The 27,856-nt window shown below is 45.8% G+C and overlaps 1 long non-coding RNA gene across 2 annotated transcripts in view; it reads left to right on the forward strand.

Moving 5' to 3' along the window:
- The window catches only part of LOC139040217 (uncharacterized), a 34,520-nt gene extending 7,215 nt beyond the window's left edge, over positions 1 to 27,305 (forward strand). The window contains exons 1-3 of one of the 2 annotated variants that reach the window (XR_011494301.1): positions 40 to 13,074; positions 13,858 to 20,277; positions 23,678 to 27,305. This is a non-coding gene — a long non-coding RNA (uncharacterized lncRNA). Of the gene's footprint in view, positions 1 to 39; positions 13,075 to 13,857; positions 20,925 to 23,677 lie in introns of those variants that run through there. The other variant, XR_011494300.1, reaches the window with a different exon arrangement.
- The last annotated feature ends 551 nt before the right edge of the window (positions 27,306 to 27,856 follow it).

Here is a 27,856-nt window from a genome sequence, read left to right on the forward strand (position 1 = left end):
TCCAGAAGTAATTGCTGTTAACATTTTGTTGTATCACAGAGGTTGCAAACAGGCCTGATGTGTTCTGTTTGGCCAACCCCTGATACAGATCTTTCTGGAAGGGCTTCTGTAGGTAGATGGATGGATAGATACATAGATTTCTATAGTGCATTTTCCTTTTCACATAAATGGAATCACTTGCATTCACTTTTAACAATACTGAGTGAGATATAGAGAGATCGAGTCAGAATTGCAGGACTCAACTAAAATGCAAAGAAATGACGAAGTCCAAATTCAGTATAGTGGTTACCTCTCATGGGCAGGGAGAGTACAGAAGAGGCTTCCCCTGTATTGGTCACATTTTATTAAGCTGAATGGTGGAAACATTGGTATTTGGTGCGTTATTCTTTTATTGTATTTTTTGTTATTATTTCTGCCTTTTTGTATTTTTTAAATAGTACATAATAAATATTAAAATAATGATAATAAAATAAAAAGTGGGGATTAAAAACTTCTTTTGTTTAATGAAGAACTTGAGCCTAGAAGAGAGTTTGAACTTAGATATCCATCTAAACCTCACATTTCTCTGGGGTCCAGGCAGGGAGGTAAATGGGTGTGACTGCCTGGGTGAGACAGCCAGGAGCTCAAAGGGCTGGTCCAGCAGGTTCACCTCAGGCTCCTGCCAGATGGTGACCTTTGGAAGACAGGCAAAGGACACAGAAAGAGCATGATTAGGAAAATAGGAGGACAAAGATTGTCTCCCATAACAGCCAAGCAAGGAGAGAGTTTCAGCATGGGATGGGCAGTGGGGTCAAATTCTACAGAGAGGTCAGAGGTGATGCACTAAGGAAGAAGGTTGTTGGTGGCCTTCGAGTATGTCCGTGGGCAGATGCCATATTGCAGGTTTTTAAGGAGTGGAGAAAAAGTAGAGGCAGCCACTGTGGGCTGTGCCTGGGAAATCTGGTGGAAACCAGAAGAACAAAGCTTTGATAACTCTTGGAAGACAAAACACTATTGTTTCTTTGTTTGTTTCTTTTTTTTTTCTTTTGGTGAGGAAGATTGGCCCTGAGCTAATGTCTGTGCCCATCCTCCTCTGTTTTGTATGTGGGTCACTGCCACAGCATAGCTTAATGAGTGGTGTAGGTCCATGCTCGAGATCCAAATCTGCAAACCCCAGACCGCCAAAGCAGAACGCTCAAGCTTAACCACTACGCCACTGGGCAGCCCCTTGTTGTTTCTGACAGATGCACTTGCTCAGGTGCCTGAAGTCACATGTGCAGGGTGTTCACTGCTGCATTGTTTGTGTTCATAAAAGCCTTTCTGTCCGTGGGGGCTCACAACCGGCAAAAAGAATGAGACAGATGTGTTCCAGTATGGATGATATGTCGCTAAGTGGAAAATGCAAGGTACTGGAGAGTGTATAATCTGCTCTGCTGTGTTAGAGACATACATGTAGGCTACACTGGAAAGAATCACAGGAGACCAGTAGTGTTACTATCCCTGGCTAGAGACAGGAAGTCTAGGGCAGGAAGAAGACTTACTTTTCATGAAAAGTCTTTGGTAGTTTGAATAATTTTTTTTAATACTTATTATTTTGAAATAAGAATCGTTTTTTTAAAGGGCGATGTCTTAGTCCATTCAGGCTGCTATACAAAATGCCATAGACTGGGTGGCTTCTGAACAACAGAAATTGATTTCTCACGGTTCCGGGGGCTGGGAAATCCAAGGTGAAGGCGCCGGCAGATTCAGCATCTGGTGAGAGCCCACTTCCTCGTTCAGAGACAGCTGTCCTCTCACTATAACCTCCCATGGCAGAAGGGGCAAGAGAGCTCCCTGGGGTCTCTTTTATAAGGACACTAATCCCCCCTCACGACCTAATCACCTCCCAAATGCCCCACTTCCAGATACCATCACGTTAGGGGTTAGGTTTCCACATAGGAATTTTGGGGGACACAAACATTCAGTCTATAGGAGGAGGGGGGCTTGGAAGAGGAAAGAGAATCAAAGGAGGGTTTCCCAAGATGCACAGCGTAGACTAAGGGAAAAAGAGTAAAGGTTAAAGATGTCAGAGAGCCCACGGTGTGCGTGTGTCCTGAAAGCCAAGAGCACCGAGGCCGTAAGAGCAGCGAAGGCCTGCAGAGCTCGTTCTTAATCAGCTGGCATTCTCAGTGACTTGGGGAAGTCCAGGGGTGGCTCCATGCTCAGAGTGGTCAAGCAGACCCTTCTCGGGGGGTCGCCCAGCCTCTCAGGCTTGCAGGCTGGGCTCCCAGGGACCAGGGCTGAGGGACCTCATCTTGCCTCACCACCTCTTCCCACAAAGCACATTCTCTCTCCTGGTCACGTCAGGCTTGAGCACAGAGAGCGCAGGCCTGGAGCTGCAGCCCGTCGGCAGTCAGCCCAGCGAGGGTTTCGATGAAAGCCCTGGTTCCTCTCCTTCCCCAGGTGTGGTGCTCAGCTTGTTCAGCTCTGTCTCTGATTCTGTGGGGGAGCCCTGTGATCCTTCTAATAAAGTCCCTTTTTGGTGTAAGTTAGCCAGAGTCAGTTTTGGTTGGTTGCTAGCAATCGAAAAATAAAAATAAAATCCTTAACCACATTAACCAATTCTTAACCGATTCCTCCACTCATACCTGAAATGCTGACAACAGACACTGCTCGGGGTAAGCCATCCCTTCCCCTTTGTGCCTCGAGATGGGGGTGACTGATTAATCCTGACCTCGTAAGGTCAATTGATTCTCCTCCACGACAGGTGAGGAGAGGGGAAAACACAGACTAGGAGGAGACAGCAATACATGTGCGAAAGATGTTGGGAGATGTCATACTAATCAGGACTCTTTCTCTAAGAAATGACGTAAAAACTTGAGGAATTTCCTGGCTTTACAGTTGAGCAGTCCAATGGTAGAATCGGCTTTAGTGGATCAAACTTTGTCCAGGAGTGTCCTGGTTTCTCTCTGTCGCTTGGCTCAGCAATGCCGTCTTCTGGGTCTTAGCTCTATTCTCAGCTCCTCTTGTGGTCACAAGAGAGCTGCAGCACCTCCAGACCTCACACACTCATTCCTTTTAAACTCTCTCCTGAGTAATCCTTTCCCATAGTTTTAAACGTATTAACTTCCAAACCTATATATCCACTTCCAGCCTTGCCCCTGATAGCCAGCCCTATCTACCAACTGCCTGCTTGATATCTCCACTTCAAAGTCTAGGAGGTGTCTCAAACTTCATTAAAGTGCAGTTGGGTTCTCCAAACGGGAGAGAGTGTGTTACTGAACCAGAGTGTGTTACTGGGCGTTTTTGCCGGCCGCCCAGAAAGCCAAACACCGAGACAATGAGATTGCAGCAGAGAGAGTTTACTCACAAGGCAGCCACGTGAGGAAGTGAGAGCATGAGCCTCAAATTTCGTTTCCCTGAAAGTAGGGACTTAGGGATATTTATGGGGTAGGTGGGCAAGGTGGTCTGAAATGGTGGAGAGAGGTGATTGGAGGTGAGGAGGGGTGAGGTAATTGATGATGTGCGCAAGCGTAGTCTGACTCCATGCCTCTTCATAGGACCCATGTTCACAAAATGGCAGCATTAGCATGATCTGAGGGTGGAGTTTTTAGCCTCTTGACGTCAAAAGGTCGCCTATTGGACATCTGCACGGGCCCAGTTGATGAGTTGGTGGTCTCAACAGGCCTGAAGTGGACAAGGGGCTCTAATTCCTGAAAAACAGCTCACACACCCATCACCATGGGGACCCAGGCTCCAGGGAGATGTTATCTAAGGAACCTAGTGGGAGCCTGATAGCATATTGCCTAAACAGCACAGTTAACAATGGGTGAGTTAACAGCTAAAAGCTATAATCACTAATTGCAAAAAGGAAAAACGTTAGTTCCTAGCTACTTAATTATCAATGGCTAACTCCTTGCCCGTTTCAAGTGTATGCCACCTTGATCAAACCTACTTGGTCATACAATCCCTTTTTTCAAGGACCACCTATGAACATTTAGGAATGTGTGTTTTGTGGAACACAGTTTGAGAAAACTCAGGTGAGATTGTCTCCGCGATTCCTTCCAGTTCTCAAAGACTGGTTTGGGGATTTAGCAGAACAATAAAACAGACGTAGCATTTAAAATAAGGATTTTTTAAAGTTTCATGATAGAGTTTGTTGATATAATAACATCCCCCAAAAGACTGCTGGGTCTGACCTCACTCTACAGAGACAGAGGAGCAAGGAAAACCAATCCCCCAGTCATTCTCCAGCTTCAGCCCTCACTCACAACTCTAAGGAAGCAAAGAGACGCGCCTCAAGCTTCCAAAGCCATTAGCATGTCCTTCAAAGAAAACTCCATCGAACTCAAAGATTCTTTTCCCAAAATTGCTAGACTACAATCAAGTTTTCACAGCAGAACACTTTGACCTTTAATACATCTTGACTGCAAACCAAAAGTACACCATTTCTTCAGAGGACTTTAGTAGATTTTTCACTTGCAAAGGGAGCCCTAGCTCTGTATTAGTCAGAGTTCTCCAGAGAAACACAAGCAACAGGATGTATGTAAAGAGAGACAGAGTTCTAATAAGAAATTGACTCACACAGTGATGAAGTCTTAAGATCTGCAGTTGGCAAGCTGGAGACCCAGGAAAGTCAACAGTGAGGTTCTAGTCAGAGTCTGAAGGCCTGAGAACCAGAGAGCGATTGGCCTAAGTTCCAGTCCAAGACCCGGCAGGCTTGTGACCCAAGAAGAGCCAGTGTTCCCTCTTGACCGATGTCCCAGCTCAAGCAATCAGGCAGGAGGAGCTCTCTCTTACTAGAGGGAGGGTCAGCCTTTTTGTTCTATTCAGGTCTTCAACTTACTGGCTGAGGGCCACCACATTTGGGAGGGCCATCTCTACTCAGTCTGCCTGTTCAAATGTTAATCTCATCCAAAAACACCCTTATGGACACACCCAGAATAGTGTTTGACCACATATCCGGACACCACATGGCGCAGTCAAGTGGACATGTGAATTTAACCATCGCAAGGCACTTGAGTACGCAGCCAATCCTTGCCTTCTCCTGACTTCCTTGAATAACCTCTGTGCTGCATTGTGCCACGTCCACTTCGTTACTCTGGAGCAGTGTCTCCCAGAATCCCTACCCCTACATGGTTCAAGGATAGAGTTGGCCAACAAAGGAACGTACGTGAGACTTGGAAAGCAGAAGGGAAGCAGCAGCCACTGTTCTCTGAAGGACATGATTGTCGCATCAAGTGATGGATGGTTGCAAAGATACCTAATGGGCTCAGGTATATCCTCATTCTCCTTTGCTCCATGTCCAGCTCTTCTTCCCCACTGTTGGCCTTGCTGACCAATAGCAGCCCCAGCCCCACCACTGAATGCTTGGCTGCTGATTCGCAGAGGTGGGGTCTACACAGGCAACCTGGACAGCTCCACAAGCTCCCCTTTATGGCCCCACTTCAGCAACTGGATGTTCCTGTCTTCTCGGATCACTAGTCAGTGACTCTTGTGGTCCTCACCTCCCCAGCTCCTCCTGTAATTGAGGAAGGTATGAGTTCTATAATGTGTCCTTCAGGATGTAACCCTCAGGATGGCTCAGCTTCCCCGGCTGACCCTGATCCATGCCACCTCTTTAACCTTGTTGTTTTAAACCTACAGTTTAAATGTTCGTGCAGAGTTATAAACGAATTAAGGCAAGGGGTTAGTACTAAGGTAACAAGTGGCAGGCAAATGCTAAAACTCCCTCATTAGAGGATAGCTGAAGTGTAGCACAGAGCAGGCCCAGTGGCCTATAGAAAACCTACAAGTCCAGACCAAAACCCTCACCTTATCTTCTCTCAAAGTACAGAAATATCTTCAAGAAATTCAAATATCATTGCAGTACTGCCCCTAAAGCTAGATGCTTTCAATATCCTTTACTTTGGTGGGTGTACATGTGTCATTATTATGACACATTATTTTGGTAGTTATTATTTAGTGCTTTCTTTAATGCTCCCAGCTTATTTGAATAAATGTTCATAAGCATGCACTTTCCATATGCTCTCATATATATTATATAAAAGCTCATTTCTCACGTGTTTTTGGATAATTTCTCTTTACCTCAGACACAAGCAATCGGGTATAGGTAGCAAATTTCAACAAGGAATGTAGCATGTCCATATATGCATATAGAGCCATCTAATAATGAATATTATACAACTGATCTATATTATGTTTTTGACGACTTCATAATATTAAAAGATCAGTACAGGATAGAAAAAAAGTATATATATATATATATATATTTAAAGAGGGAGAAAAAACATGTTCTCCCTTAAGTAAGAGATATGTGTACATAAAATATTGGAAGGAAATTCTGTAAATGCCTTCCGGCCACAGACCACCAGAAACACACGTGTCGTTGAACACTGACTTGTTGCACAACCACGGGGAAACGTGAGATGTCTCCAGGGCCCCCAGCATGAGCGTGTGACCTGTAAGTGCTGGGCCACGTACAACTGCACAGGTTACACACCGTGTACTTGGTTGCCATCTTGAAGTTCTTAGTAATTTCTTGACAAGGGCCCTACGTTTTCATTTTGCACTAGGCCCCACAAGTTATGTAGCCAGTCCCACGTGACTCTATTAGAGAAGGTTAGAAGGTTCTTCTGGTAGGATTTGGACTTGTGTTAGGTGATTTGGGAGAAGGTTCAAGGAAACAAGGCTTAGCTCTGGACTGGATATTGGCGGGATGTGGGGGTAATTCTGTAATCGGGGTAACTATGTGTTAGTCAAGGTTCTGCAGAGAAGCAGAGCCAATGGGAGATAGATTAGATAGATTAGATAGATAGATAGATAGATAGATAGACAGATAGACAGATGATAGATAGATGGTTTTTGGTTTTGGGGGGTTTTGTTGAGGAAGATTAGCCCTGAGCTAACATCTGCTGCCAATCCTCCTCCTTTTGCTGAGGAAGACTGGCCCTGAGCTAACATCCGTGCCCATCTTCCTCTACTTTATATGTGGGACGCCTGCCACAGCATGGCTTGACAAGTGGTTCCAAGTCCACACCCGGGATCCGAACCAGTGAACCCCAGGCTGCCGAAGCGGAACGTGTGCACTTAACCGCTATGCCACCAGGCCGGCCCTAGATAGATGTTTTAAGGAATTGGCCCATGCATTTGTGGGGACTGGCAAGTCCACAATCATTGGCCAGTGGATGTTGATGGAAAATTCAGGAAAAAGTTGATGTTGCACTCTTAAGTCCAAAATCCACAGAGCAAGCCAGGCAGTCTGGAAACTCAAGTAGGGTTTCTATGTTGCAGTCTTGAGGCTAAATTCCTTCTTCTCTGGTAAGCCTCAGTCTTTGTTCTTGAGGCCTTCAACTGACTGGATGAGGCCCACCCACCTTATGGAGGGTAATCTGCTTTCTTCAAAGACAGCTGATTTAAATGTTAGTCACATCTAGAAAATACCTTCACAGCAACATCTAGACTGTGGACTGATGAGCTGGGAGCTGTTCCCAATAATACAGTTCTCTCCTGAGCACAAGGCAAGATTGTGCTTTGCATGCCCCTCTTTGAAGTGATGTGCAGAAGTGTAACTTGCTTTTGATCAAGGAAATGTGAGCAGCAGGGATGTCTGTCACTTGAAGGCAGAAGCTTTCAGAGCCAGTGTTTAATGCCCCACATTCTCTCTGACATGGTGAATGGCAGTGCCCCAGATGGTGACGGCTCTGTGGGCCTCAGTTGCAATGGAAAGATGTTGGGAGCACAGCCCCAGATGACACAGAAGGGACACCATTATGAGCTTAATGTTTGTGTCTCCCCCACATATTGAAGCGCTCGCTCTCGACGTGATGGTGTTTGGAGATGAGGCCTCTGGGAAGGGATTAGGTTTCAATTAGGTCCTAAGGGTGAGGCCTTCGTGATGGGATTAGTGCTCTTATGAGAGGAGACATCAGAGAGCTTGCTCTCTTGAGCACTGTCATGCTGTGGGAGGACACAGTGAAAAGGCAATAGGCTGCAAGCCAGGAAGAGTACCCTCACTGAACACCACCTCTGCCAGCACCTTGGTCTTGGGCTTCCCATCCTCCAGAACAGGGAGAAATAAATGTCTCTTGTTTAAGCCCCCCAGACTATGATATTTTGTTGTATCAGCCCGAGAAGCCTGAGACAGACCCATGGCATGAATAAGATTTGGGTGATGTTTGTTACTGCAACATGAGCTCGTCTATCCTGACTGACACAGAGTCCAAAGCCATGGTATTAACCACTGTGCAATACTGCCTCTTCACTGCCACTCGGAACTTCTTCATGAGACTAATATTACTGAGCGAGCCCATTCTAGGGTACTGCAGTCCAGAATGAAGGAAAGCTCAACAGAACACAAAACTAACAGGAGCACAAAGGGACAGCAAACACAAAGCCGGAAACGTCGGCCCTCTAGCGTACCCATAAACTGCAGATGGTTTAGTTTCTTCTTCAACTTGAAGCCGAGCCTTGGGGACGTGGGCCTTGTGCTAAGGGGAGTTGGAGGAGATGAAACAGCACAGAGCCAGGATCTAATGAAGCGCAGAGCCCAGAAGCCCTGCTGAGCGAGTCCTGCAACGTCAGATTCCAATGCAAAGATCTTCTTCCTCCCTTCTCTCCCTCCTCTTAGATCTCTGCACAGCCCTCAGAAGCCTCGTTTGCTTTCTGGCTAATTTGATTTGGGGCCAAGTCTCGAGGCCCTCTGCTGGGTTTCCGTGAAGATTCCCTTTGAAGACGAGCTCCTTTGAACTCCTGCTTTCTCTCAGCACTATCAGAAGTGCCACATTCCGTCGGCTCTTTAGAATTTTTCAAAGCGGATTCACTCTGATTTCCAGGGTGTCCTGACTGTTTGCGATTGAAAGGCTCACTGTGTCAGGGGCGTCTGAGTTCTTGTTTTTCAAATCACTGACTTCTCTCTGTGACACTTTTTGTCTCCACTTTAAACACCAACAACCACAAGACACAGAACGCGCTGACAGTGGTGTCGGCATCATTAGATGATTTGGGAGGCAGAGAAAAATCCTCCCATTCAATAAGTCTTGATGCCTACTACATCCTAGGCACCATGCCAGGCACCAAGGTACAACAGTGAGTTCATTTTAGATATGGTTCCTCCCCTCGTGGAGTTTACAGTCTGGTAGGGAAAAAAATAAAAAGACAAGAAAAAAATTTAAAGAAATAAATAAGTACATCCAACTGTGAAAGTGCCTTTAAGGAAAAAACACGTTGCTAAGACAGAGACTTAAAAGAGATGAGTGGGGGTGGAGGAGGGAGGGGGAAGAAACGCCACAGTTAGTGGGAGGTCCTCCGAGATCAGTCACCAAGATGGAATTAGACTGTGACAGATTTTTGGGGAGGAAAACACTCGTAAAGAATGGAGGGAGGAAGCCAGAGAAGGAGGAAGAACTTTCAGACCACAATGCAGGCCTAACACCACTGAGGGAGAAGGGTAAAGAAGGAACATTGAGTAGGAAGAAGAACAGTCTTGGACTACAGTGGAAGTGCAAGAAAACTTTGGCCAGACTCATGGGGAGTTCTTTTTTTTTTTTTTTTCTGGTGAGGAAGATTGACCCTGAGCTAACATCCATTACCAATATTCCTCTTTTTTGCTGGAGGAAGATTGACCCTGAGCTAACATCTGTGCCAATCTTCCTCTATTTTGTATGTGGGATGCCACCACGGCATGGCTTGATGAGTGGTGTGTAGGTCTGTGCCCTGGATCTGAACCTGCGAACCCCAGGCCGCTGAAGCACGGTGTGCGAACTTAAACACTGCACCACTGGACGGGCCCCTCATGGGGAGTTGTTGAGCCAAAGTTTCCCCTCCGAGGAACGCTGTATCTCGCAGGAATGGGCCTGATGTGTTGATACCCTTGCCGTGCTGGGCCATGCTGGGAGCAGCTGCAGGAAGCTTGGTGTCCGTATCAAAGCAGTGGTGAGTGGCAGCAGCTGGAGGGGTCAGTCAAGAGTACTCCCTGCAGCACATCTCAGAGGTCACTGTCATGGCTGCCACTTCTACTTCTCCATGCATGTTTGGGGAGCAGCCCTCCGTGATTTCCATGGCCTTTCTTCCTGGGGAGAAACTCGAGAGAGGGAAGTCAGTGGTTCAGACTAAGGCCTTTGTCGCTACAGTTGGTCTTGGGGCTGCAACAGGTACTCACACTTTCCTCCACTACTCATTCTAAATCTCCTCCCCCTTGACTGTCACCTTAGTGGGACTTGATGGCTTGCTGGGTGACGTGGCCCAAACCTTCACTCCTGAGAAGTCTGAACTCTTGGCAAATCATACCTTCCTCAGGCCAGGGTTACTACACATGTCCGTTCACAGTTTCAGTGGGCAAGGGACTGCCAGGAGGCCCCCCAAGCACATCACTTGGGTTTCACACACATTCTTCCCCATCCCCATTGGGTAAAAGCAGCCCCACCCCTTCCTGCTGACCAGGGTCAGCTACCCCTATAAGGGTGGTGATTCCCTTTCTCTCCTGCTCGCCTGGGCACAGGTGTCCAAAGGGTCCTGGCACAGCTGGTACTTCAACGGGACCCTCGCTGTGTCCTCAGTCAAGAGTGTGCCCACTATGGGGACCAGGACCTACAACTTGATAGAGCCTAGACTTGCAGAGACAGGAAGCAGAGAATCCCCCAGAGGATCGTTGCAAGTGACGGGGAGTGGAGGCCCTCCTGCTTCTGTCCCTTGCTTCCCAGACCCATGTACTCTCCTGCTGGGGACATGGCACCATCGGGAGGTCTCTGATTTAATACATGTGTCGCATCCTGAAGGATGATGGCCCTTGTTTCACAGTGTTGCATATGAGCTGGCGTTCCAGCTACACCCTTAGACGGCCATTCCAATAGTCTTTGTGACCAGCTGCTTCTGGATGGTACAGAATATAATCTGACCATGGGTCCACTCCTGTGCCTCCTTCATTGTGAAGCAGGTTCCTGCTTGAATGCTCTGTTGTATGGGATTCTGTGCCCATGGATCGGGCATTCCATAAGCCTCCAGATGGTGGTACTGACAGAATCTCCCAGCTGGAAAGGCCAAGCCACATCCAGACTAACCCAGGATAGACAGGAATCCCTGTGAGGATACACCACTGGCAGCAGCTGGAGCCATTCAGCCCCACTCCCTGCAGCGGGAGCTCTGAGCAGCGCGTGTTCATGACTGTGCAACTCCTTTAAATAGGGTGGAAGGAAGAAGATGCTGCGGGACTTGTGCTCAGAGGAGTTGTGGGTTGAACTGCTTACCCTGAAAAGATACATGGACGTCCTAACCTCTTCTACCTATGAGCGTGACCTTATTTGGAAATAGGGTCTTTGCAGATGTTATCAATTAAAATGAGGTCATCCTGGATTAGGGTGGGCGCTAACCCATTGGCTGGTGTCCTTCTAAGAAGAGGGAAATTTGCACATAGACAGACACAAAGAAGAATGCCACGTGAAGACAGAGGCGAGGTTGGAGTGATGCATCTGCAAAGCAAGGAATGCCAAGGATGGCTGGCAGCCTCCAGAAGCTAGAAGAAGCAAGGAAGGATTCTCCTGAAGGTTGGCTCCTCCAGAAGGAGCCAACCCTGCCAACACCTTGATTTCAGACATCTAGAACTGTGAAAGGATAAATTTGTGTTGTTTTAAGCCACCAAGTTTGTGGCGCATTGTGATGGCAGCCCTGGGACATGAACACAAAAGGTGATATTTAGCCTGAGACCCACCAGATCGAGAGAAGGCAGCTGTGCAGGCCCCCTGGAAATAGTGTGCCTGGCAAAGGAAGACCAAAGGTAATGCCCCTCAGGCCAGGAGGGATGCAAGCAGGCTGGAGGACCTGAAAGAGGACCTGTGTGACTGGAGCCTGTTGGAGCTGAGAATGGAGACGTGAGCAGCCCACAGACCAGGTAGGACCCAGGTAGGGGACTGGGACTGAGGATTTTAGACCCAGTGCATTGGGAAGCCATCAGTGTTGGGTTTTTTTTTAAGATTTTAGTTTTTCCTTTTTCTCCCCAAAGCCCCCTGGTACATAGTTGTCTATTCTTCGTTGTGGGTCCTTCTAGTTGTGGCTTGTGGGACGCTGCCTCAGCGTGGTTTGATGAGCAGTGCCATGTCCGCGCCCTGGATTCGAACCAACGAAACACTGGGCCGCCTGCAGCGGAGCACGTGAACTTAACCACTCAGCCACGGGGCCAGCCCCGCCATCAGTGTATTTTAAGCAGGGGAGCATTATGACCCAATTTAGCATAAAAACTATTTCACTTAACTCCATTGTGACGTGGAACATAGATTTGGTGCTAAACTGTGAAATTTTGGGTTTTTTTCCTAATGACACCATATTAGCCTAAATTCCTTGGAAAACAGAATCTTAGCCCAGCATGAAAGTGCTAATGCTTTATTTGGAACGTGGAAACAGGGCAGCAAGGTGAAAAACAGGGGAGTGAAGCGATGGAGGAGGTGAAGTAATGGAACTAGTGAGTGGTATGAGCTGAACTGTGTCCCCCAAAATTCATATGTTCGAGTCCTAAACTGCCCCCCCACCTCAGTACCTCGGATTGTGACTGTATATGGAGATTGGCTGTTTAAAGAGGTAATTAAGTTAAAATGAGGTCATTAGGGTGGGGCCCTAATCCAGTCTGAATGACGTCCCTACAAGAAGAGACACCAGGGATGCACACGCACAGAGGAAAGGCACTGTGAAGACAAAGTGAGAAGGCGCTGTCTGCAAGCCGAAGAGATGCCTTGGGAGAAACCCAACCTGTGACACCTTGGTCTTGGACTTCCAGCCTACAGACCTGTGAGAAAGCAAGTTTCTCTTGTTTAAGGCCTCCAGTCTATAGTATTTTATCATGGCAGCCCCAGCAGACTAAGACGATGAGTTGCCTCAGCAACTCGGTGTTCTTCACTGGGAGTTTACCCTGAACTGGTTTGCCTCCTGCTGCTGCATTGGCAGCCACATGAGATAGCGGTATTTCATCCAGGTCTGAAAATGACAGGAGGAGCCAGAAACCCCACACTTCCAATCGGTTGACCTGACTTCAGGGATGGGTCCAGGACTCCCAAGGCAAGTGACTAGTCAGATCCAGGTCGAGCGAGTGACTGAGGTTCCAGGAGAAGGACACTGAGGTCATCTGAGCAGGTACATGCTGTGTGTCACTATAGATGCCTGTCTCTCGGGGTGGTTGTGAGAATTAAATAGAAGAGTGTCTGCAATGGGTAAACAAAATGTGGGCTATCCACGCAATGGAATGTTATTTAGCCTTAAGAAGGAAGGAAACTCTGACACATGCTACAATGTGGAACCTTGAGGACGTTATGCTAAGTGAAAGAAGCCAGTCGCAAAGAGAGAAATACTGTGTGATTCCACTTACGTTCAGCGCCTAGAGTAGTCAACTTCATAGATTCAGAAAGCAGAATGGTGGTTGTTAGGGGCTGGGTGAGGGGAGAATGGGGAGTTATTGTTTAAAGAGTACAGAGTTTCAGTTTGGGAAGATAAAAAGAGTTTGGAGATGGATGGTGGTGATGGTTGCGCAACAATGTGAATGTTCTCAATGCCACTGAACTATACATTTAAAAATGGTTAAGATGGTAAATTTTACATTGTTTTCCTTTTACCACAATTTTTAAAAATTAATGTCTGCAAAGCATTTAGACAATGTCTGACTTACAGTAAACACTGGAAAAATGGTAGCCTTTGTTTTTCTTATTTTTATGAAAGTACCTCACAGTATCTGGTACATGGTAGGCATGCAATAAATACTTGTTGAATTGAATTAAAGAATATCAGGTACTAAACAAGTAGGATATACTGTTCTTCTTTGTTGCAAGTTAGAACACAGCATCCGTTTGTTTAGATGACTGGTGCCTTCTGGGAAAGAAATTGACCATTATTCATCTTTGTACCTTCTTCTCCATCACCTAGCAAATGCTTCGAACATGGTGGGCTTCTGAAAGGTGCTTGTTGAGTAAGTATATATTCTGTTGCAGAGTACTAGTCTGAAACTCTGCTATACAGTTGCCATTCTAGCTGGGTCTTCTCCTGCCCTCACCTTCCCCCAGCATCCATGCATCTTCCCCCAGTAGTGGCTGTTTGGAATCCATCCCTGCCTCGTTCCGTTTGATCCATTCAATATCTCATCATCAAATTTCTATTGAGTGCCAGCTGTTTGTTGGACCCTGTGCAAGGCTCTGGAGACAGAGCAGTGAAGAGAATGTTTGTAGTCTTTGCCCTCATGGAGCTCAGCATTGCGGAGAAGAAAGGCAATGACCAAGTCGTTAATTACAAATGGTTCTCTACAAGTGATGGGGTATTCTGCAGAGATGTCATAGGAGACTTTTTCGTCTACCGTCCACCCAGCAGGAAGAGACACATTAGCATTCTCTTTATATTAGAAACACTAATGTTTTCACACCAGAACTTTTAGGTACTTTTAATCAACCACAATCCCTTTTAGTCTAAATTAGATTGAACAAGTTCTCATTAAAATGTGATTTGGAGACATAAAGTTCATTAGGAAGATGATTATACATCAGAATGCCAAGAGGAATGATTTAATCTCTTCTCCAGATCATCCCATTTAGGATTTTTTTTTTAATTCAATGAAATCAGTATTTGACACAACAGTTCGAAAAATGAAAAGTGGAGGATGTGTCTGAATACAAACTGACGCTCAGATTTAAGATCTTCAAAATGTTCTCTAAAACTACACGAGGGGTCGAGTTTCCAGGCAAGATGAAGGAAGCACTCTCCCCCTTATCTCTCCCACGGGGGCAGAATGCGAGGGCACACACACAGACATGGGAGAGAAGGATGGATGGGCAGAGTGTGCTGTTTGGCAGGCTGGCTGCCTGAGGCATCCTTTCTACCCTCCCAGGTTGTAGCACTTTGGCCAAAAGCCTCTCTGTTTCTCCTACTAACTTTTAGGAGAATTTCCAATTTTAATAAATCATAAAAACCAGCACGCCCATTCTGCTGGGAGCTCCCCGGGGCTAGCTACTATCAAGGCAGGCATGTGCATATTTTCGTTTTCAATCATTTACTCTCTCCCCTCCTGGCACTATTTTTAAAACTCTCCAAATCAAACAAAAGCAGCTTCAGAAAAGCAGCTGACCACATCACTGTTTGGTTCAATTCTACAGAAGCCTGACTTTTTGAAAGAAAGCTTTTTTAAAAAAAAGGTTCTTACTAATTTAGCCTTTCAAATCAATGAGAACTTCCAGTCTTATTAAATAGCTAGTGTTTTAGTGAGAGTTCAGAGTCAATGGGAAGATAGTTACAACATTTAAATTCATTTCACTGATGGGCCTTGTTTTAGCAGCTAATAGATATTCCATTTACCCTGTGCTTGACTCCCCAAATCTGATGAGCTATAATAAAATTATGAATATATGAATAATTTGCACACATTAAATTTTGGAATTGCTCTGATATGTGTTACCATGCATTTTAAACTTCTTTTTGGAGGTTTCCTGATTGAGAGTTTTTCACAAATGGAGAGCATCATTTCTGAGCCATGATTAAAGTGAATTCCTTTTTTTCTATATTTAAGCTTATGTCTTTGGTGCAAATGATACGATTTTAATATAACTGTGAGCCTACTTTAAGTTTTTCACTTAATGTATTTTCATTGTGTATATAATGATATGCAAACTCAGGCTTCCAAAATAGATGTCTTTTCCAAACTTCAGCAGGCCCAAATGCTAGGCAAACTCTGCTTTTTCATCACTTTAACAGTTATTGGGCAAGCCAGCTTTGAACATGTGATTTTTCAAACGCCTTTCCCCATCTTAACAAAGGACTCATTTTATATAGTCTTGGGTCTCTAGCCTCACTCCCGGACAAACGCCGACCGTAAGAGTGAAAGCTGGCATTCCCAGGGCTCTTGTGATGTGCTGGGGGTTGTGCTACGAGATTTGCATCGATTCTCAGTTAATCTTCACAGCAACCTGGTAAGGGAGGTGCGGTTGTTGCTCCATTCCACAGAAGAGGAGACTGAGGCTGCGCAGGAAACTTTACAGAGCATGCCCAAGGCCCGACAGCGAGGATAGGGTGGGGGGGAAAGAATAAAGAGATCAGATTGGTATTAAAAAAAAAAAAAAGGAGAAAAAGTTAAACAGCAAGGAGATCAGGTGGAAGGATCTTGCAATAACTCAGAGGGAGATGATGAGCTAAAGAAGTGGGAGCAGTAAACGCGATGCAGACGAGGAACACAGGCCCAGCTGAAGCTGGCAAGATGCTGTGGCTGACTGTGTGGGGCGATGAATCATCCAGAAATATTTGCATGCTTTCTATGTGTGAGACACACAGCTTGGCACTAGGGACACAAATGAGAATAAAGACGTAAAAGTCTTCTCGATTGGAAGAAAAATCGTAAACAAATAAGCAAACAAAATCATTACCAACTGTGTTAGTTTCCCAGGTAACAAATTACCACAACTCAGTGGCTTAAAACAACAGAAATTGATTTTCTCACAGTTCTGGAGCACAGAAGCCTGAAATCAAGGTGTTGGCAGGGTTGGCTCCTTCTGGGGGCTCAGGGCAGAATCCTTCCTTGCTTCTACTTTCTGGAGGCTGCCAGCAATCCTTGGTGTTCTTTGGTTTATAGACGCGTCACTCCAAACTCTGCCTCTGTCTTCACGCGGCGTTCTTTCTTGTGTCTGTCTATATGCAAATTTCCCTCTTCTTATAAGGACACCAGCCAATGGATGAATGCCCACCCTAATTCAAGATGACCTCATCTTAACTTGATTGTGTGTACAAAGACCCTGTTTCCAAACAAGGCCACATTCACAGGTACCTGTGGTTACAACTTGGACTTATCTTTTTAGGGGACATAATTCAACCCAGTGATAAATTATAGGAAGGAAATGAAAAAGACGCTATTACTTTAAAAGAAAGGGACATCTGCTTAGATGATCAGGAAAGGCTTCCCTGAGGGACTAACACTCCAGCAGAGTCCCAAAAGGTAAGGACCAGGCTCATAGAAGTCCCCACAGAAGAAGGCGGAAGTACAAATGCCAGGGGGCTGGATGGAGGTGGCAACTAAAAGAAAGCCAGTGAGCCTGCAACAAAGTCCAGCAAAGAGAGGTGGGCAGGCAGGGACCGGTTCACTGGGGGACTTGGAGTCCAAGAAATGGAGTTTGGATTCCTCCTGTGTGCAATGGGAAGAAAGCCATGGATAGATTTTAAGCAAATAGCGACACGGTCTGATTTGTGTTTTTAAAAGCTCACTCTGCCTGTGTTGTGAGAACCGACTGCAGTGGGGAAAGAGGGGAAGCTGCAGACAATTAAGAGGGGATTTCTGGGGGCTGGGCCCGTGACCGAGTGGGTAAAGCTCAGTGTGCTCTGCTTCAGCAGCCTGGGCTCACGGATCTTGGATGTGGACCTACTCCACTCATCAGCCATGCTGTGGAGGCACCCCACATATGAAGTAGAGGAGGATTGGCACAGATGTTAGCTCAGGGCTATCAGATGAAGGGTGAGGTCACAAACTCACTGAAGGGACTGGGGTTGGGGTGGGGGGTGGGGTCTCAGTGCAAAATGATGACTGAGCCTTGACACATGTCAAAACTCACATGTGGAAATCTCCCTGTCATGCGCTTTTATTTAATGGGGCTGAGTGGTGTAGGGAAGGAAAAATAATTTTCTCTCCACCTTCTAGGTTCTTGGCTGAGACCTCCTGTAATAAAAGACAGATTAACTGGAGAAAAACAAATTTAATTATGCACATATGCAGGTATGGGAGCCCCACAAAGATGTGTGACTCCAAGACGCGCCCAGAGCAGGAAGCTTTGATACCTTTTAGACAAGGAAACAATAAATTTGTGAAGAAATAATGTGGCAGAGGGGTGTGGGCTAGGGGTAGTAAATGGTGAAAAATTAACAAGGTTTGTTTGTGCAGCCGTCTTGGCCCTGAGTTCCCCGTCTCTGGTGATGAAGATGTCTTTTATCCTCCTGGTACAGGGAGAGTCCCTCTCACATGGGAGGTTTATCTCCTGCTTTCAGGGGGACAAAGGAATGTCTTTCTTCCACTGGCTGCTTCTCGAGTAATTTTAACTCAAAATAATCAATATGCCAAAGTGGCATGTTTGGGATGACATAGTCTGAATGCCTACAGTGGGAACAATGAAATCCTGTCCCTGGTCATTATCTAACACAACACTCAGCAGGGCAAATCCCTTTCTTTCCCATTGGCATTCGGTAGTTCCCCTGGGGCTCAGAGTCCTGATGATGCGGCCAGAGCAGACCCCAGCCCAGCATCCCCACTTGGGCAAAGTAGTTGACTTTGCACGGATGCCCAGGGCTGTCCATTCAGCATGATGTAAGAATGTTCCAAACGTCGGAACACTGCCCATGACTAAGCTAGAAAGTCCCCCAGCGGAGATCCAGGCCTCTCATCTCTAGATAGAACCCCAAAGAGGCCAGAAGTCATTGCTCACAGACTTTCCCACTAGATGGCTCCATTACCCGGACCTCATCTATACCTGGAGAAGCGCCATTGGCCAATATTCACACCATCTCCTACCTGACCTTGTTTCTCTTGTTTTCCCCATGTTGGGCCTCAGAGGTGGGTTTCATTGGACAGTTTCTCTGCTATGACCTCTGTCTGATTAATTAGTTCTAAAAAAAAAACAAGTCAAAAGGTACGAACAAGGGCCTCAGGGTCAAAATTCCAGCTTGAGCACCTGGATTCAAAATCTCAGTTGCATGACTTGTTCAAGTTATTCAACTTTCCGTGAGCTCCGTAATCTGAGAGCCTCCTCTTTCTCTTAATTAATCAAATGCCCATCTGTAGGGTTGCGGAGGCTTCAGTGGGCTAGTGTGGCTAAGGCCCTGGCACCACGGCGGTGGGCGCAGGATCAGCGATCCAGGCTTGGGTTCATGTCATTCCTGTAGAGTCAGGCTGCCGGCTACGTTTCTAGGCAGACAGCTGCTGTGATCTCCAGGCTGAGGAACAGCCACTCTGGATGTTGCTGCACCCCTGTGGGTTCCTGGTGTGGGGACTGGAATTGGCCACCCCAAGATATGTCTCTTTGGCATGATGATTATTTGAGGCTAGTTACTTTGCAGACAGGAAAGCAACTGAAAAGTAGAATTTACTTACCCTTTGTAAGAGACATTTACATTGTAAAGGAACTCTCCATCTGTAAAGATATCTCCCTCTGTACCAGGAAGAAGGGGAGATGACCTTGTCTCTAGAAACTCTTAATCAATGCCAAAGGCAAGGACTTAAATCTGCATTTTGTTTACTGTACTTGTGCGGTAATCGCCCATGATCGACTCCCCCTCCACCCGCAACATTCTCCTTTGTCTTTAGATATTTAAGTGGTGGTTTCGGCCATTTTGGCGAGTTGCTCAGCTTGCCTGACCTCTCCCATGTAGACATGTTATAAAGCTTTGTTTAATTTTCCCCTGCTATTCTGTCTCATATGAATTTAATTCGTTCTCCGGCCAGACAAACCCACATTAGGTAGAGGAGAAGTCTTCCTCCCCTACCGGCTTCTCAGCTCCTGAGGATTAGCAGCCATCTTGGCAAGAATTGGTACTGTGTGAGTGAGGAGGAGAGCCGGCTGTGAAGCCCAGGGTGGCTGCCCCACCCCCTCAGTGCCCAGGACCCCTGGGGTGAAGCCAGCTAAGGATGGAGACTGGGAGCCTGTCAGGAGCAAGAGGATTTTTCAGAAACTGGCCTGGGAGATTTCCAGGGCAGGCCCTGGACACCAATATGAGGTCCATTACTCAGCCATTTACCCTCCTGAGGACTGTGCTTGAGATCATTTTCCATCCTGATGGCTACTGAGAGCAGTTCCCCAGGGAGTAACCATTTTTGAGAGGCAACGTGGGTTAGCGGCAAGAGCCCACAAAGCGGGACTCACACCCTGGTTCTCCCACTTACGGGCTGAGAGACCTTGAGCAATTCTCTGTCCCTCCCTGAGTCTCAGGGGCTCTGCTGTGAAATAGATGGAGCTCCCCACCAGCCAGATGAGCCCATCAAGATGAGATTGTGGGGGAGAAATGCCCATCAACTTGGGTATTGTTCAAGGAAGCAACATCCAAATGGGAGAGGGCAGAGGAAAGATTCCTGCATGATTCACGGACTGACAACAATTTCCTGCCTGCCTTTGGGATGAATAAAAAATAAGTGAAAAGTGACGGGCGAAGCAAAGTTTTCGGGTCTGTGGGGATCCTGCAGTGGACAAAAGAGCCCTGGGGCTGGCTGAGTCATCCATGTGGTTTTTTCCTGTCTGCAAAACAAGAATAGAGCTCCAGAGAAGGGGCACATGGATTCTGATTAGACATTTGCCCCTGAGCGGCCTCCAAGAGGAATGCTTCCCAACAGCATTGGTAGGTAACTTTCCATTGCTGCTATCTAGAAGAACCGAGAGGAGATATGGTGAATTTCTTGTCCAAAGAGAGCCTCTCTTTAAATCCTGAAATCTTTACGGATGAAAAGATTTACATCAAAATAACACAGAAGAAGTGGAAGTGGGTGGGAGGTAGAATAGACTAGTCGGTCTGAGGGGATGGGTGATTGGTTCATGGGAGATTTTTTTTTTAATCAATAAATGTTTGTTGTTTTTAAATAATAAAAAGTTTAAAAAAATAATATCCAATACCCAAAAGGTGTCAAAAGACTTTTTAAAGTTAATATTCTGTAACTGACCTATTCCACTTTTAGAAAATTAGCATAAAGAGATGCAATGCAGGTTAGTGGGAAGAGCGGTGTCATTTATAATAGTAAAAAATTGGATGGGGCTGGCCCCGTGGCCGAGTGGTTAAGTTCGCGCGCTCTGCTGCAGGCGGCCCAGTGTTTCGTTAGTTCGAATCCTGGGCGCGGACATGGCACTGCTCTTCACACCACGCTGAGGCAGCGTCCCACATGCCACAACTAGAAGAACCCACAACGAAGAATACACAACTATGTACCGGGGGGCTTTGGGGGAGAAAAAGGAAAAAATAAAATCTTTAAAAAAAAAAAAAAAAAAAAAAAATTGGAAACAACCAAAATGTCTAGCAATAAGAGACTGCTTAAAAATTATGGTAGGCCCATTCAGTAGAATGTAGGCAGCCGTTAAAAAAATGATGTAAAAACAATTGTTGGTGCATCAATAACCAATCTATAGATAAGAAAGATATTTAATGAGCTAATGTTGAGGACAAGCCCGGAAGTGCCATCGCCACCAGGGCAGAAAGCACCCCAGAGAAGTGTGGTTGACAGCATGGTTATATACCATTTCAGAACGAAGAACATATGTCAGGCATGACAGGAATGCAATTATTTTCCCCAAGTCACAAGGAGATGTTTTGCCGAAGTTTAGCACATACACAGCAGGTCAACTTGACCTTGGTTCTCTGAGAAGAAAACTCATCTTCAAAGAAGTGATGGTATTGGCGTCAGAGAAAAGGAGACACCCATCCCTCTCTTTAAAGAGGGCATTCTTTGCTTCGGGAAAATGTTTGAAGCGGATGCACAGTGCATGTTCGCTGGGCCAGAAGTCAGGCTGCTCTGGAAAAAAGAAGTTTTAGGCCAAATCAGAGTTAAACCAGAATACTTCCTCCATATGCCTCAATATGTGAAAACATTATTATTTTTATCACAAATAATAAACTAAGAAAAGATATTTGCATTTCAAATTATAAAGGGATAATTTCCATAACATAAAAGGCACTTTCAGGTCAACGGGTCACAAGAAAGAAAAGACAAAGAATATCAAAAAGAAATGTGTGTGAATGCACTGATAAGCAAAGATCACAATTTGATAACACATTACACTGGGAATGAAAATTAGCAAAACCTCTGAGGAGAGAATTTAGCAATATCCACTGATATTGCTATATCTGTATCTATAGCAATATCTATTGCTAAATTGGCCCGGTAATGCCACCGCTAGCAATTTCTTCAATATGCATAAAACAAAGGATGAACAAGGTTATTCACTGCGGCATTGTTTGTGACAGCAAAAGACTGGAAACAACCTAAATGTCCATCAGTAGGAGACTGGTTAAATAAATTGGGGTGGAACAAGTCAGCAGAAGCATGAACAGGGACTGGAAGTGACCATGAGAACATGGGAACCCAGCCATTCCTAATCCTAACCTGGCCCTAAGAATTTACACACAATGGATTTGGGGTTCAAGCCTGTCTTTTCTAGATTCCAAGGGGCAGAGAGACCCTAAATAGCACTTAGGGGCATGTAAACACTAAAGTAGATTTTTGTGTTCTAACATGGAAAGATGGCCCCCAATACATAACTAAGTGGGTGTGGGGCGGGGGGAGTCAAAGAATAGTATTAAGGTGTGATCTCATTTCCATCTAAAATTTAAATATCATGTATATATGTTAGTATATGCATAGAAAAAACTGGAAGGGGAGGAGTATACAGCAAGCCATGAAAGCAGTTATTAAGCACCTAGTATATGCTTGATGCTGAGAACATACAGATAAATAAGAATTTAGAATGTGAATTCCATGAAGGAAAAGAAATTTGCTGTTTTGTCCCAGGGCCTGGTACATAATATATACTCTGCAAATATACATGGGATGGAAAGAAGGGAAGAAAGGAGAGGGGAGGGAGTGAGGGATGGAGTCCCTGCCCCCTAGTAGCTCACAGATGCTCACAGCCTAGTGTGGACACAGATGTGTGAGCAGATGACTTACCTGAGAAGGGACAGAAGCGCAGAGAATCTGGGAGAGAAGAGCCGTAAGTTGTAGCGGCTTTGCATAAACTCTCTCATCCTTATGTCCTCACCCACTTTTGAAGAGAAGAGAAGTCAGTTCCCGAGTCACGGCCATGGAGCCCATTTTCAAACCCCAAACTGAATCAGCTGCAAGGAGCCCTCTTCTTGCAGGACCACGCTGGCCCCGCAAATGAGAACCAGATTATCCAGGCTGAGTTGGGAGCCGAAGGGCTGGTGATGAATACCTCCAAACTGGATCTCAGAGAACCAGAAACTCTTGGAAAACGACACGTTTTGTCAGTTTCCAGGGGAGATTGGCTTCAGACAACTCAAAGGTGACACCCAATGTCGCTATGGGGAACTACACAGAACTCCTAAGTAGTTGTTCCAGAAGAAGGAGGGGTGATGGATGCTTGCCTTTCACTGTTTTCCAGCTAGCCCCGTGAGGTTCTTAGAGAGGCCATACTAAACAGGGAGAGCAGGCCAGGACTACGTGAAAAGATCCTCTGACTCAAAAGCCAGCCCCAAACGAGAGAAACACATGCTTCTTGGGGTTGCTCTAGCTTTTCTCTGCCTGAATAAGCTGTTGATGATTTCGTTACTGGGTTCTTCTCTGATTCCTTTCTGACAGCATTTGCTTAATGACCGTTGCATTTGAATAGCAGAAGCTGCAAGAGGAGACGCCGATTCAAGCTAAAAACTTTGCCAAGAGTAACATTTGCAGAGGGCCCTGGAGTGGTCCAGAGCTGGGCAGGAACCTCTGCTCTGCCTCTTCCCAGCTATGGAGCCCTGGACGCCCCCCCTTCACCTCCCTGAGCTTTGTTTTCTCACTTGCAAAATGCAGATGGTGATACCTATTTTGCAAGATTGCCAGGTAGATTAAATGAGAACGCCTATGTGCATATAGTAAAATAGAAAGAGCTTACTAAGTATTGACGACGCTGCTATTATGGGTAATATTTTCTGAGCCCTGATTAAGCTTTACCAAGCCTTTGACACACACTGCCTTTTTTAATCCTCACAACAACCCTATGAAGCAGCTAATATTCTGTCCCCCATTGTGTAGGTGGAAAAAACTGAGGTCCGGAGAGAATGTTCAAGTTATCTACTGTCAAGTGGCCAAGCTGGGATTCAAATCCAGGCCATCGACTTCAGAGCGCCCACCGTGAATCAATTCTATAGTGGTTCCAATGTGTAATTGTTAAGGAGACCATTCAAAATTAAATGTACCCAATTATAAAATGGGCAAAGGATCTGAATAGCCACTTCTCCAAGGAAGACATGCGAATGGCCAATAAGCACGTGAAAAGATGCTCAACATCATTAGCCATCAGAGAACTGCAAATCAAAACCACTCCAGTTCCACCAGGATGGCCATCAAAACAGCCTAACTAGTAACAACAGCAACAGCAATGGAAAATGACAAGCCTTGGGGAGGATCTGGAGAAATGGGAACCCTCGTACATTGCTGGTGGGAATGTCAAATGGTGCAGCTGCTTCGGAAGACAAACTGGCCGTTCCTCAAAAGAGTTACTATATGACCCAGCAATTCCACTCCTAGGCATGTACCCAAAAGAAGTGAAACATGTCCACACAAAAACCTGTACACGAATGTTCATAGCAGCAGTACTGTCTATACTCACATTACTCTCTGTTCATAGCCAAAAGTATCAGTAACCCAAATGTCCATCCTTTGATAAACGGGTAAAGAAGATGTGGTCTATCCGTACAATGGAATATTAGTCAGCTGTAAAAAGGAATGAACTATGATGCATATTATAGCATGGATGGGCCATGAAAACATCATGCTCAGTGAAAGAAGCCAGTGACAAAGGACTGCATATCATTAGATTCTATTTATATGAAACGTCCAGAACAAGCAAATCCATAGAGATAGAAAGTAAGATTAGTGGCTACCAGTGGCTGGGGAGTAGATATTGGGAGGAAATGGGGAGTGAGTATAGGGTGTCTTTTGGCGATGATGAAAATGTTCTAAAATTGAGTGCAGTGATGGTTGCTCAATTCTGAATATACAAAAGAATTCTTCACTTGTTCACTTTAAATGTGGGAATTTATGGTATGTGAATTATATCTAAATAAAGTTTTTTTGTAAAAAAAATTCAATGTAGAAGTAAATTTTGAGACTTTTCTATTGGTCACATAGCTCACACACATCAGGTAATCCTTACTGAGATACACATCACAATTTTTACTCTAGAAAAGCAGAGTTGCACGGACCAGGTCCCAGAACAGATACCAGTTGAAAAACCCAGGATTCACCAGTGAATGACCCAATTCATTCCAGCCACGTGCCAGACCCAGAGTCAGTTACCTGAGGGCTGGGGGGCTGGGCCAAGCCTATTTGGACATGTAGTGCTGGTCTCCCTTCCGGCTACTTCAGTTAAATCGCTCACAGCCTGTCTTTATCGGTCTTGACAGTGGTGTTCTACTGTCTCAATGACAGATCTGCCAGGTTCATGCTTTTGCAGAACTCACGTGGGGTGTCACATGGCGTATGATGTAGTAGCTGATTTCTTGTTCTTTGGACCGTCCCGCCCCGTTTCTAACTGATATGATACAATTTCTTCCGGGCTCTGGGAAGTTGGAGGAGGGGAACATGCCTTTACCCTGACCCTCACCCCTCTTTATCATCAATTAACCTTCCAGATGCTTAGCCCCAGTTAACACTGAGAACCTCCTCCCCAGAGTCCAAATGAAACTTACCAAGCATCAATGTCTAGTCCGTTCAGCCTGCTATAACCAAATACCACAAACTGGGTAGTTTGTAAATAACAGAAATTTGTTGCTCACGGTTCTGGAGGCTGGAAGTCTGAGGTCAGGGTGCCAGCGTGTTCAGATGAGGGTCGCAGACTTCTTGTTGTGTCCTCACACGGCAGAAGGAGAAGGGGTCTCTCTGGGATCTCTTTTATAAGGGCACTAATCCCATTCACAAGGGTTTACCCTCATGATGTAAGCACCTCCCAAACGCCCCACCACCTCCTACCATCACCTTTAAGGGTTAAGATTTCAACATGTGAATTTGGGGGGAACACAAACATTCAGACCAGAGCACTCAATAAAACTAGAAAGCAAAGGCTTCTGCTGATCTAGTGAAGAGGTTCCATCTTGCCTTTCCCAGAGCCTCCCACTTCCTACGAGGAGAAGGCAGGGACACTGTGTCACACACCTGCAGGGGACAGCATTCACATCCTAGCGCCTGGGAAGGTGGCCCCCCTGGATTTGGGTGGGCGTGGCCTACAAGGCTGTAGGCTGCGGCTCTGGGGACAGGAGAGGCCTGGGGGGAAGGCTCCTGCTTCATCTTCATCTTCTCAACACATCACCTCCACCTCCCACCACAGCAGGGACCACACTGCCTGGGTCTTTGTGGACTGTGGAAATGTTTTGTCTCCCCAACAGGATTATAAGCAATTTGAAGGCAGGAAAGATAGCTTATTTTTCCTGGAAGCTTTAAACCAAAACTTGGGACACATGGGGTGGTAGGCTGAGTAAGAGCCCTCCAAAGATATCTACATCCTCATCCCCGGACCCTGTGACTCTATTACCTTCCATGGCAAAAGGGACTTTGCAGGTGAGTTTGCAGATGGAGCGAAGGATCTTGAGATGGGGAGAAGATCATGGGTTATCTGGATGGGCCCAATGCAGTCACAAGGGTCCTTAGAGGGAGAATCAGAGGAGAGGCGAAACCAGAACAGAGGTTGGAGTGATGTGGGGCCCTGAACCAAGGACTGCCGGCAGCCTTTAGAAGCTAGAAAAGGCCAGGAAACAGATTCTCCTCTGGAGCCTCCGGAAGGAACGAGCCCTGCTGATCCGCTTTGGACTTTTGATCTCCAGAGCTGTAAGGAAAAGAAATTTAGTTATTTCCAGCCACAAAGTTTGTGGGAATTTGTTACAGCGGCAATAGGAAATACACATGATACCGTCTTCCTCTTCCTCCTCCTCATCCTCATCATGGTGAACGTTGAATGAAATCACGGATGTAATCCTTATTAAAATGAATAAATGGAAGGCGCTGTTATTATCCCCTTTTTACAGATAAGGAAACTGAGGCCCAGAGAGTTTACATAATGGAAAGGTGGTTTGGTTGCAAACAGCAGAAACTGACTCTGGCTAAGGCAAGCCAGAAAAGGAGAATGGCTCCGAGCAGGATAAATCATGGAAGTACCATCCGGGCAACACGGTGGGGGAGAATGTGAGTCTTCCTCGAGATGCTCTGACCTCCCAGTCCACCTGTCTTTTGAACTTCTAGCCTTTCACTCATGAAATATTTGTCGAGAGCCTACTATGTGCCGGCCCTGGGCTAAGTGCTGGGGATATAATGTTGAACCAAAAACCAGGCATGGTTCCTGCTCATGGGATGCTGTGATGCTTACGGCCAAGTGAGAAAACATATTAATCAGCTCATCACCCTGAAAGGTGATCCGCTGCAACTGTATGAAATGCTGTGAGGGCAAAATGCAGGGACTGCAAAGGTTAAGGCAGCAGCAGGTGATCTGACGTCTGAGAAACGAGTTAGGGGTTACTAAGCACTGAGGGTTGAAAGGGGAGGGCCACCTGCCCTCTCACTGGTGTCTTAGAGGACCGTAGAACTTTTTAAAAGTTTTGGTCCCCTTTCTTCGTATTTATTTATTATTTTTAAAAATTTATTTAAATGTCTCTATGTATGCTTTTTTTTTCTTTTTTTGGTGAGGAAGATTGGCCCTGAGCTAACATCTGTTGCCAATCTTCCTCTTTTTTTTTCTCCCCAAAGCCCCAGTACATAGCTGTATATCCTCGTTGTGGGTCCTAGCTCTTCTATGTGGGATGCTGACTCAGCATGGCTTGACGAGCAGTGTGTAGGTCTGTGCCAGGATCTGAGCTAGCAAACTCTGGGCCGCCGACGTGGAGCCTGTGAACTTAACTGCTACACCACCAGACTGGCCCTCCCTTTCTCCGTATTTAGTACCACTACTGGAGAAGAGAGGTGCAGCAATACCACACAGAACTTTCAATTGATGATAACATTTTTTTTATTATTTCTTTTGTTGTGGTAAAAAATATAATGTAAAATGTACCACTTTAACCATTTTTCTTTTCTTGTCTTTTCTTTTTTTTTTGGTGAGGGAGATTGGCCTGAGCTAACACCTGTTGCCAATCTTCTTTTTTTTTTTTTTGCTTGAGGAAGATTGTCCCTGAGCCAACATTTGTGCCAATCGTCCTTCGCTTTATATGTGGGATGCTGCCACAG

The sequence above is a fragment of the Equus asinus genome, chromosome 14 (genome assembly GCF_041296235.1).
Source record: "Equus asinus isolate D_3611 breed Donkey chromosome 14, EquAss-T2T_v2, whole genome shotgun sequence".
NCBI lineage: Eukaryota > Metazoa > Chordata > Mammalia > Perissodactyla > Equidae > Equus > Equus asinus.